This window comes from Mytilus galloprovincialis, chromosome 1, assembly GCF_965363235.1.
Source record: "Mytilus galloprovincialis chromosome 1, xbMytGall1.hap1.1, whole genome shotgun sequence".
NCBI lineage: Eukaryota > Metazoa > Mollusca > Bivalvia > Mytilida > Mytilidae > Mytilus > Mytilus galloprovincialis.
The window spans coordinates 52912199-52924207 of NC_134838.1; positions in this window are offsets into that span (position 1 = coordinate 52912199).

Below are 12009 nucleotides of genomic sequence, written 5' to 3' on the forward strand. Positions count from 1 at the left end.
CCCTTACAAATATAGATTTATTTCTTCTTCAAGCCATTGTTCAACTACTAAATTGTCTATTCTTCTTACCAGCACACTTGGTACAATTAAAAACCTGATAATAAATTGTTCAAATAAGGCCTTCGAAAATAGTGGAATAAATTACTTGGAGTGTCAAGAACTCGTTGGAAGTACTTGATAAATTGCATGCTCATATTGGTGATTTTGAATCTGTTCAAAGTTTTGATTTTTCTACCCTGTATACCACATTGCCTCACATTCTCATTAAGAAAAAATTCACACACCTAATTAAATGGGCATTCAAAAAATCAGAATGTGAATATATATGTTCAAACTCTTTTAGGTCATTTTTTAGTAGCAATAAACAAAAAAACTATGTTAATTGGACATGCTTTGATACTATATATGCCCTTGAATTTTTACTAGATAACATTTTTGTTCGCTTTGGGAGTTCCGTATATCGTCAGATTATCGGAATTCCAATGGGGACTAACTGTGCACCACTTATTGCGGACCTGTTTTTGTATTGTTATGAGTTACAATTTATGACAAAAATAAGCAAAGACCCATCGAAACAACATCTGATAAACAAATTTAATAATACTTTTAGATATTTGGATGATATTTTGGCTCTCAATAATGACGACTTCAGTATGTATATTACTGAAATTTATCCTGTTGAACTTACTTTAAATAAAGCTAATACTAACAATGACCACTGCCCTTTTCTCGATCTTGATATCTATATCACTAATGGAAAGCTGAATACTAAAATTTATGATAAAAGGGATGATTTTTCATTTACTATCGTTAATTATCCGTTTTTAGATGGTGACGTTCCCTTGTCACCATCTTACGGTGTTTATATATCTCAACTTGTACGATTCGCTCGTGTATGTAACAATGTTTTAGATTTTAACGAGAGAAATATATGTATTACTGAAAAATTATTACACCAGGGTTTTCGATATCACAAACTAGTCAAAACATTTACTAAATTTTATCATCGGTATAAAGACATCATTCGTAAATATAGCTCAACATGCAGACTTCTAATACGTTCAGGTATTTCACATCCAATTTTTTATGGTAATATTCTTTATAAAGCACAAAGGTGTCAGTATTCACCTCAGAAACTTACAAAACCTTTGAATAGACTTATTAAGAAGGGATATAATTACGATACTGTTGTCAAGTCATTAAAGATTGCATATTTTGGCGTTAATATTGAGTCTCTGATAAGGTCTTTGCATCGGAACTAAACACATTTATTCTAAAAACAGTTGTTGGCATGACACGGGTTATGTTCTTCTCATATATGTTATGATGGTATGATACTAAACCCCTAACGAGAAGGATTTTGCCTGATGTTCATATGATGAAATCATAATCTTTCAGTCAGTTTAATTGAAGTCTGGAGCTGGCATGTCAGTTAACTGCTAGTAGTCTGTTGTTATTTATGTATTTTTGTCATTATGTTTATTTTCTTTGGTTACATCTTCTGACATCAGACTCGGATTTCTCTTGAACTGAATTTTAATGTGCGTATTGTTATGCGGTTACTTTACTACATCGGTTAGAGGTATAGGGGGAGGGTTGAGATCTCACAAACATGTTTAACCCCGCCGCATTGTTGCGCCTGTCCCAAGTCAGGAGCCTCTGGCCTTTGTTAGTCTTGTATTATTTTAATTTTAGTTTCTTGTGTACTATTTGGAAATTAGTATGGCGTTCATTATCACTGAACTAGTATATATTTGTTTAGGGGCCAGCTGAAGGACGCCTCCGGGTGCGGGAATTTCTCGCTACATTGAAGACCTGTTGGTGACCCTCTGCTGTTGTTTTTTATTTGGTCGGGTTGTTGTCTCTTTGACACATTCCCCATTTCCATTCTCAATTTTATGAAAACAAATGTTACTACTGAAATGTATTTTTTTTAAAGATTGGTTTAAGCCTTCAATGTTAAGCAAACGCTATTGTTTTCATCAATTCCATCAAGTTGTCCATGTCTCCCCAAAATGCTACCACGTCCAAATTAAACGTTTTTTGCAAGGAACGTCAATGTAACGTATATTTATATTTAATATTCCATAGACTAAAAGTTAAGCATTTTTAAGTCTTAAGCATTTGATACGTTCTGTTGAATGATATATTTTTTGGAGAGAGTTTTCAAATATTTATTCTAAAATGTAATAAATCAACAAGAAATTTGACTTCCATCAGTGTTTTGTAAACCATGTGCTGATCTTAAAGGCGTCGAAGTTTTCTATAATACCGAACCTTTCGACTTTGGGACCTTTAGTAAAAGGTATGTTTCTGCTAGTACGAATGTTTGTTGCATACACTATCAGTTATTTCCACGCATCCGACAAACTGACGCATGTGAAAAAAATACTGATCCTAAATCAAGAACTGTAGATCACTTTTTAAAATGAGCAATTTCAAACTGCCGTTTTCTTTCCAAAAGCTGAGAATGAAATTGAAATTATAGATCAAGCAAACAGAGGATACATATAGTAGCTGTTGCTGCCATTGACCCGAACGAGAATTATTTTTCATTTTAATCTTCTCGAAAGACTCATATTTGAAATGTAACTGTTGGTAGTACGGATAGAAAGAATCTAAAATTATTTCAATAAGTTAAGATTATGAAAAAATAAATAAATCGAGAATGGAAAGATTATTCATCAAAAATGTATTATCAGTCCTGTTCACAGTCTTTATTTTTTTTTAAATAAGGCAAACATCAAAAAGCCATATGTATTTAAAATAGTGCAAAGCTTAAACGTTTTGTACAAAAGTCGGTTGAAATAAATGAAAATTACGTCGACTAACGTTACCATTACTAAACCGAACACTGTGCGTAACGTCTGGGTATTTCTAAAACGTTCAAAAACTGTTCAAAGTTATAAGAAGTTTGATATGTCAAAATCTGGAGAAAAAGAATGGGCTTATAGTTACGACAATTAAAACTTATCCATCGTAGTCTGTGAATTGGATATTATATAACAAGGAACCAAATCGTGGTACGTACGTTAAATTATCAAAAGGATATCTTAGACTTCACCAATGGACATTCATTGCTTAAAAGCTTTTATGTACATTATGTAGGCAGAAACCCTCTACCAAAGAAATCCTGCTTGGATGCTGCTGGCCCTGTAATGTCGTTACAACTCGGATATATATACTTCATCAAAATGCGCTGCTAGAATGTTGCTACACAGAAACGGAAAGCTGAAAGCATCCCGTTTATCGTTAAAAAAAATTTCAACTGAACTTCATTGCCAATTTCTAGATCTGAAGCAGACTTAACTGTATCAACTGTATGCTTTATTTCTTAAAAAAAATATGTTCAACAGTCACCAAGTCTTGAATTATTAAATGAGAGGATATCATTAATATAGCGGAATATGGAGTTAAAGGATAATGCTTACTTCTTTTATTTTTCTACAGAAGCTACAAATAAAATATAATTACATTAGATGTATGTTTCATTATAATACGTTATTCTGATTAGCTAACTGCACATCACGTGTTATTCCTTAAGCAGTTGTATCACACAATAAAAAACTTATCATTCATGATGACACGAGGTCTCATAATAAAGTGCACAGGTAAATTAAATAAAAACTTGATGTAAATCGTGTTTTCGTGATCCTAGCTAAAAAAATGTAATAATAAGTATTGAATGCTTCTTTTTGTAACTTCATAGGGTTGTAAAAGCGTTGACCGTGCGCACATTTTTAGAATGATACAAAATGTACTTCGGTCAACGCTTTTACACCCCAATAAAGTTACAAAAAGAAGCATTCAATTCTTAAATAAATATGAATTAAATCATGTTAAGATCTTAGAAATAAGGTGAATATTATCATAGCAACACCCAACATACATAAGTCGATAAAACGTTTAACATGACAACGACATGGAAAAAATGACAGACAACGGAAAAACACACAAGTTCACAATACACTTCATAGAAAACTAAAAACCTGACTAACACGAATCCTACCAAAGTCTTACACATCCTGATAAAGTTATGTGATATTCATCACTTCCTTATAGATAAATGAAAACCTCAATTTGTCGAATAGAAAAATCAAAACATTTCTTTCTTTTTTTTCGAATAAATATTTTAATAAATTCCGATCGATATGCACACAAGAAGGAGTCAGAAATAATTTGTTTCTACTTGACTTACTTGCTTTCTATTTTATATATCAAAAAATCATCAATTCAATCCTACATACAATAGGTATGAATGGTACCAGGTTTTTGATTTGTTACTTTAAATGTGTAAATAGTTATCAAAGATACCAGGCTTATAGTGTGATACACCAGACGCGCGTTTCGTCTGCATAAGGCTCATCAGTGAGGCTCAGATAAAAAAAAGAGTTAGAAAGCCAAAAACAAGTACAAAGTTGAAGAGCATACAAAATAATATTACTTTGGCATTATCTGTATCCCATGGACATATACTCTAATTGTGTTAAGAAGGTCTGCGTAAAATCATACTTTTAAAATATCTACATGGGAATAAAGCAGTTTGATTTGAGGGCAAGGTGGTAAGAGCTCCAGAGAGAGAGAGGTCAATGGCTCTGACGGAGCTCTAAGCGAGAGTAGAAGACGAATAAGAAGGCGTATATACAGCAACGGGCGACTAAAAATCTAGACAAGGCAATGACTGACACGACGACAATTGTGTGGGCAGTATAAAGTAAAACCACAAAAAATACTAAACACCGTGGTAAATTCCATACGGAACGTCCGTAATCAAATGGAAATATCAAAAGTATGATAGAATTGTAGGAGCTCAACAAAGAGGACCCCAACGGTTATAAAAACTTCCTCAGAGTAGCTATGCTATGTGAATTTTACTGCTCTTTTTTGAAAATGACACCACAAAATGAGATTTGACAATAGATACATGTAGCAATATACAGCAATTTCACCATCTCATTTCGTTGCTTTCTTACGCTTAATCTTTGTGTCATATGTGTACATATGCATGTAATCAGTATTTTCCGTAAATTTGATATCCAGTAATTGAATGGTTTTAAAAAGATCTTTCTTTTTTGGTGTATCCAACCTGCTTGTATTTGCTAAAAAAAATATAGCAAAGAGGTTAACGGTACCAATTTTTCTGCATCAGATGCGCATTTCGACAATACATGTCTCTTCAGTGATGCTCGTGGCCAAAATATTTGAAATCCAAAGCTTATATAAAAGATGAAGAGCCTTAATCCAAAAGATCCAAAAAGTATAGCTAAATCTGCGAAAGGAATCAGAGCTATGCATGATGGAGATACATTCCTTAATTTATCATAATTTCAACATTTTGTAACAGCAAATTGTAATTACACAGAAACTCAGTATCGTCATGCCAGTACCGAACAACTGGCTTCTGGGCTGGTGATACCCTCGGGGACCAACAGTCCACCAGCAGAGGCATCGACCCAGTGGTAGTTATAACATTAACGGTACCAATTTTCCTGCACCAGATGCGCATTTCGACAATAAATGTCTCTTTAGTGATGCTCGTGGCCAAAATATTTGAAATCCAAAGCTTATATTAAAGATGAAGAGCTTTAATCCAAAAGGTCTAAAAAGTATAGCCAAATCCGCGAAAGGAATCAGAGCTATGCATGAGGGAGATACATTCCTTAATTTATCATAAGTTCTAACATTTTGTAACAGCAAATTTCAATAACACAAAAACTCAGTATCTTCATGCCAGTAGCGAATAACTGGCTACTGGGCTGGTGTTACCCTCGGGGACTAACATTCCACCAGCAGATGCATCGACCCAGTGGTAGTAATAACATTAACGGTACCAATTTTCCTGCACCAGATGCGCATAAAGGTGTCACAAATATCCCCAAAATTTGAAAAAAAGTAGAATTTCAATCCACTGAAGTGATACCTTTTCTAAAACTGTTTACACATATCTTTCGAGAATTCAAGTAAAAATCATTTTTCTTAGTCTCATTTTTGTTTAAAATTGCGTCAAAAAAAAAAAAGAGTATTTAAACATTTGGCCCTACGGTGAAAAATCGTTGTTAATTTCTGTGTCATTTGGTGTCTTGTGGAGAGTTATTTCATTGGAAATTATACCACATCTTCTTATTTTTATACTATAATTTTTTTCTACTAATACGGAAAATAAGGACAGTCAAAGAAAAATTAGCCCATAAAATAGGTAAAAATAATCTTGATATTCTTAAAAACTAACTCTGAAGGCATCAGCTATCAAATAGTGAATTTTATTTAACAATTACTTGCCTATTTGAAAATTCCTCTGTTCTTTTGCTTTCGAAATACCTTAGATAATTCCAGGTTTTGTTGGGCTTTGTGTTGCTAAGTTATTAGTTTTTTATGTTGTGTTATATGGAGTGCTGTTTGTCTTCTCGTCGGTTTTAGTTTTTCGCTATGGCTGTTTCGGTTGTTTTCGACCTTTGAGTTTGATTGTGTAATAATATCTCTTGCCTTTTGTTTAATTTTTTTACCCCTCCTTGAAAGGTACAGACAAGTACTGGACATGGAGGAATTTGTGTACAGTCAAAATTAAATAGTAACAATACCTTTTTGCGAGGGAAAAGTTATGAGAGTTATTCAAATCGTGCAGCAGTCATATGTACTCGTGTACGGCCGAGTAGAAATCGAAGAGTGGTCAGATGCGCGCGGTCGCGTATAGATGATCATATATCGGGTATCAGTCGAGTCGGTCTGGAATGTTTTTTTTTATGGAAGTCGCAGTGATCAGGAAGCGATCGGGCATTGGTCGAGTTAATCTGGACAACCGATCACTCAGGTTGACGTACATTCGAACACTCACGACTTCTTCATGACTGCATCACGACGCCAACCCGACCACCAATTGAAAACATATTCGATGATTCCGACCAATTCTCAATCTATACACGATCTTAACTCGACAAGCTGGATTAAATCAACTATACTCGATCTCAGCCTGATCTCGACAAGATCAGATCGACCTCATCATATAGGGGTCGTTGGTATACTCGGAATTTGTTGGGTTTGTACAATATCAGTATAATAACGTCTTATTTTTTTTTATATTACCCGCTGAATCGGAGGGTGCATTTAGTTTTACCCTACGTCCCAACAATAAGTTTCCGTTTTCTAATGGTATTTTGCCTTAACCAAATTGTATGCTTATTACGATGAAACACAGATCAAGTGCAAATTTGGGTGGCGTCACTTTTACCGTTGGGTAATGCCTCTTTATAACGTTTCATGCAAGCTAGGGTATTATCTGTGTCCTATGGATACATTCTCCGTTTATTTGGTTTTAAATTCAATAGTTCACAGTATGTCTCAGTAGAATCATATATTTAAATAATTTGCATGGAAATAAAGCAGTTGGATTAGTGGGCAAGGTGTTTAGAGCTCAGAGGGACAAGTTAATAGCTGTAACGGAGCTTGAAGAGAGCGTATAAAACATACAAGAAGGCAAAGACAACAACGGGCGCCAAGAAATCTCGTTGCACAGCGACCACTGCTTGGGCAATGTAAAGTAACACAAAAATACTGAACTCCGATGAAAATCCAAAACGGAAAGTCTCTAATCAAATGTCAAAATCAAAAGTATGATACTTCTTAAGAGTGAAGTAGGACGCTGATATGTTATTGGAGTTTACTGGTATTTTTCTTGAAAATGAATCCACAAATGAGATGAGTCACTGGATATGTACTGATGTAAGAACAGTAATATACGTCCCCTTTTCCTTGCTTTATTATAAATTAAGCCTACTGTTTGTTTCAAATATATGCGTATGTATGTAATCAGTATTTTCCATAGATTTGATAGTAAGAAGTTAAAAGGTTAAAGATATTTCTTTTTGGTGTGTATCCATGGAAACAACCAGCTTTTTTTTTGCTAAGAAAAATATTATAAAAAGGGGGTAAAGATGTCACATATTTCGCCAAAATTTGGCCAAAAATAGAATTTCAATCCCCTAGAGTTATACTTTTTCTGAAACTGTTTACTTATATCTACCAAGAATAAAAGAATAAATATAACTTTCGCATCATTTTTGTTTAATGCGTCTCGTGTGAAAAAAAAGTTTTTGTAAATACTCGACCGTACGGTGACATACAGTTGTTAATTTCTGTGTCATTTGGTTTCCTTTGGAGAGTTGTCACATTGGCAATTATGCACAACTTCTGATCTTTATATCACAAAAGTTATAGGTCATACGGAAAATAGGGACAGTCTAACAAAAAATTGTCCATAAACAATGATAAAACAGGTAAAATATAATCTTTATATTCTTAAAAACTAACCTTGAAGGCTAAATTAGTCATCAGCTGTGTAATAATGAATTTTAATTCACAATTAATTTCCTATATGAACAATTCTCGTTTGCTTTCTTATAAAATTCCAGCCCTCCTTGCAAAAGTATAGACACGTACCGTACATGGAGAAATTTGTGTACTGTTAAAAATAAGTAGTGACAATTTGTATTTGCGGAAGCAAATTTATAAGATCAGATCTACAAACACTATTAGAGAATCGTGTAGCGGTCATATGAACTCGAGTATGGCCGAGTAGAGATCGAAGAGTGGTTGAATGTGGTCGTGTAGAGATCGGATATTGGTCGAGTTGGTCTGGGATAGGAAAAATATAGAAGTCGCAGTGATCATGAAGCGATCGGGCATTGATCGAGTCAATCTGAAAAACATATCAAACAGGTTGGAAATGATCGAGTACTGATCGGTAAAATATTTGTATTCCGACCAAACTTGACCTCTACACGATCCCTTCCCGATCAATTCGACCACTACCCGACGTATTCTTGATCTCTTCTCGAGTAACTTTCTTCTCGATCCTTGCTCGATTATTTTTGACGGGTCACAAAACTCTCGGGTAGAAAGTCAGATCGATGTCGACCAAGGTAGACCACCCCGAATATTCTCGTCGATTGAGTTAGACCAGTCTCCCGATCGCTTAATCTGTCCTGAACGGGATTGATCGAGTTGGTCTGATCGACAGTATGAATCTAGCTTAATCGGCAGAAGGAACATCGTGTAGCAAAACAAATCGTGCATATTGCAGATTGACAAAGCAAATAAAAACACGTATTAATAGTTGATATTTCAATATCGAATTTAAGTATGCAATATATGCATAATAAAACGAACATAAAATAAAGACAGTTGATCAGACTTGAAAAACACATAGTTTCCGGCATGTTTATCCTTTGACGAGAAATATCTGTATCTGATCTGATGAAAATGATATGCTGTTGTCTTCGTTATACAAATGTCTCTGTGCGATCCTGTATCCCGAAAACCTGTTCATCTTCCCCAAAATGCATATGATACTGTTTTAAAATCCAAGCTTTTCTCTCAACATAAAATGTACAAACGCATACTTTGTTTTAATTCTGACCAAACACAGATACCGTTCTACTGCCTTGCGAAAGAATCATTTTTGAGAAATTACTGGTAAAGCAAATTCCAATATATGAAAAACATTGTTCATCCTTTATTACGATGTCCATAAATGTACCATCTGGCTTCAGTCTATAAATACCTTTTTCAAAAACAACAATGTAAACGTAACCATTGTTGTCAACTGCTATCTTCCACATAGTATCTTTATTAGGTGTGGAGTATGTATAAACAAATGTACCATCGTTTCTTATACAACCCATAACCGTTCCTTCAGTGTAATAGATATTTTCAGATTTATCCAAAGAAATATACCAAGGTGTCTCTTTCGTATTTTTGGTTTTTACTGACCGAATAAATCTTCCCTCTAGATCCAAAATGTTAATTTTCCCTTTGGTTCCAGCAAATATGTTTTTATTTGTAGCAGCAACTCCTCCTTGATTACTTTCCTTTACTGACACTGTTCTAGAAATTTTCTTCTGATCAAAATCAACAAACTGTAAGACTTCTTCTATGCCAGATGTCAGAACACCTAAGTTTTTTCCAGGGATTAGAGCAATATCCCAAGGTTGATGTTTGGTCTCAATTTGATACTTGTAATTATCATTGTCGTCATATACTAATATTCTACCCAATCCGCTATTGTCAACTAAGATGACTTCGTTATTATCATTTATTGTCATTCCGTAAATGCGTGCGTTCTCTATCTCTAAATCTCGTTTATGAACAAAGTTTGGCAAACTAAGAGGTTGAACAATTGGCATTTGGGATTGATATTTTTTCTTCTGAACAAATTTTACGGCAGACTGAACTTCGCTTAGTTCTATTGACCCGAGAGAGTTTATAGATTCCAGTGACTTCTCAGGATTTAGACTTATTTTAAATCTGGTTAACTTTTCTGTGATATCAGCTACTTTTTTCTCCAGAACTGTGAGATCTTGTTTGTACGCGTGAGCAGCAATAAACGCTTGCTTTTCAGAACCATGTTTGTCTACAAGATCAAATATATCTTTTTTGTCTTTTGTCTTTTTTTCGATATCTTCTGTTTCATTAATTGTTGTCTTCGATTTCTGTATTATTTCATCTTTTTTAATATCTAGATCATGAAGTAAAGACTTTTCAAGAGCTTCAATATGCCTAATTGCTTCTTCTTTTACTATCTTTACAGCCATTTTGACTGAATTAGCTTCCTTTACGACATTTTCAATACAACTCTTTTCGTCTTTACCAATTGTATGTGTGGTTTCTAAAACATGGTCTACAAGTTCCATGGCATCTATAAATGACTGGGACTGCTTTGCACCTTTACATGCTATATCCACAGACATCACCTTCTGGCAAGAGCGATGGTTTTCTGCTAGACATTCTTTGCACGATAGAATATCATGATCGATACAAAAATACTCGAATGGCATTTTATCGTGTTTCAAACAGGAATGTTCTACGATAAGTGTGTGAGCCGGCATTTTACTGATATCTATGAGTTCATGATGCCGAAGCATTTTCATGGATCGATGGTTTTCTGTGCAGTCTGAACATAGAGCCTCTTCACAAATTACACACCAATGATTGGAAACGTTATTTCTGTCCCGAATTTTGCATGGTTCACACTTAACTTTCTCCATTTTCTATAACATGAAAGAAAGTGCATGTTATTATTGTCTTGAAATAGTTATCAAAGGTACCAGGATTATAATTTAGTACGCCAGACGCGCGTTTCGTCTACATAGGACTCATCAGTGACGCTCATATCGAAATATTTATAAAGCCAAAAAAGTACAAATAATTGTTATGGATCAAAATATGATTTTTTTAACTCGCTTCCGACAACCCGAATGTGAGTTTAAAACCACAAATGAAAGCTGCTACGGAAAATGTATCATGTTTGGAACTGGTTCGCTGCAATGCAGAGCAATGATGATCAGTAAATAGCAAATTTTGTATCACTTGATTTACAAAAATTTCAAGCTTCTTAATCGAATTTGATTACAAATATCTTCGAAGGCAAAAGATCATTTCTAATCCTCGGCGAGGACTTTTAAATTTATAATTTAAATATCGAGAATGGATAAATCCGATAATCCACGAGTAACTATAAGTAAGAATCTGTTTCTCTAATGATTAAAAAATAAATTTTCTTTTTTAGTTAAACGAAAATCCCATTCGAGTGCCTTTCACATTCCACGAAGTTGTCAATTTATTAACACTGGTTAGCAATTTTTTTTATTCATCCAGTTAATTAAAAAGGTTATGACCCTTTAAATCATCCAATGATCTTTTGAAATCACCCGCAACCACAAATTGATCTTTTTTTTTATACAATGGGTTCGAAAAGAGATAAATCTCCATAGAATTAGAGAAAAAATAATACCTTTAAATCAACAGAACTACAATAAGGCGACAGTTACTTACGGTGGGTATGGTTGTCCTGCGAGAGAACGTTCTGTGCTGGTGATTCGGTCCTGACGGGTGCTGGTGATCAATGAAAAAATGTAAACAAAGACGAAAATGATGATTTTTGACGTTTTCACTCATAAAAAATGGAAGAAAACAGTTGAGATTTTTCAATTTTGTTTCTTATGGGTTCATATGTAA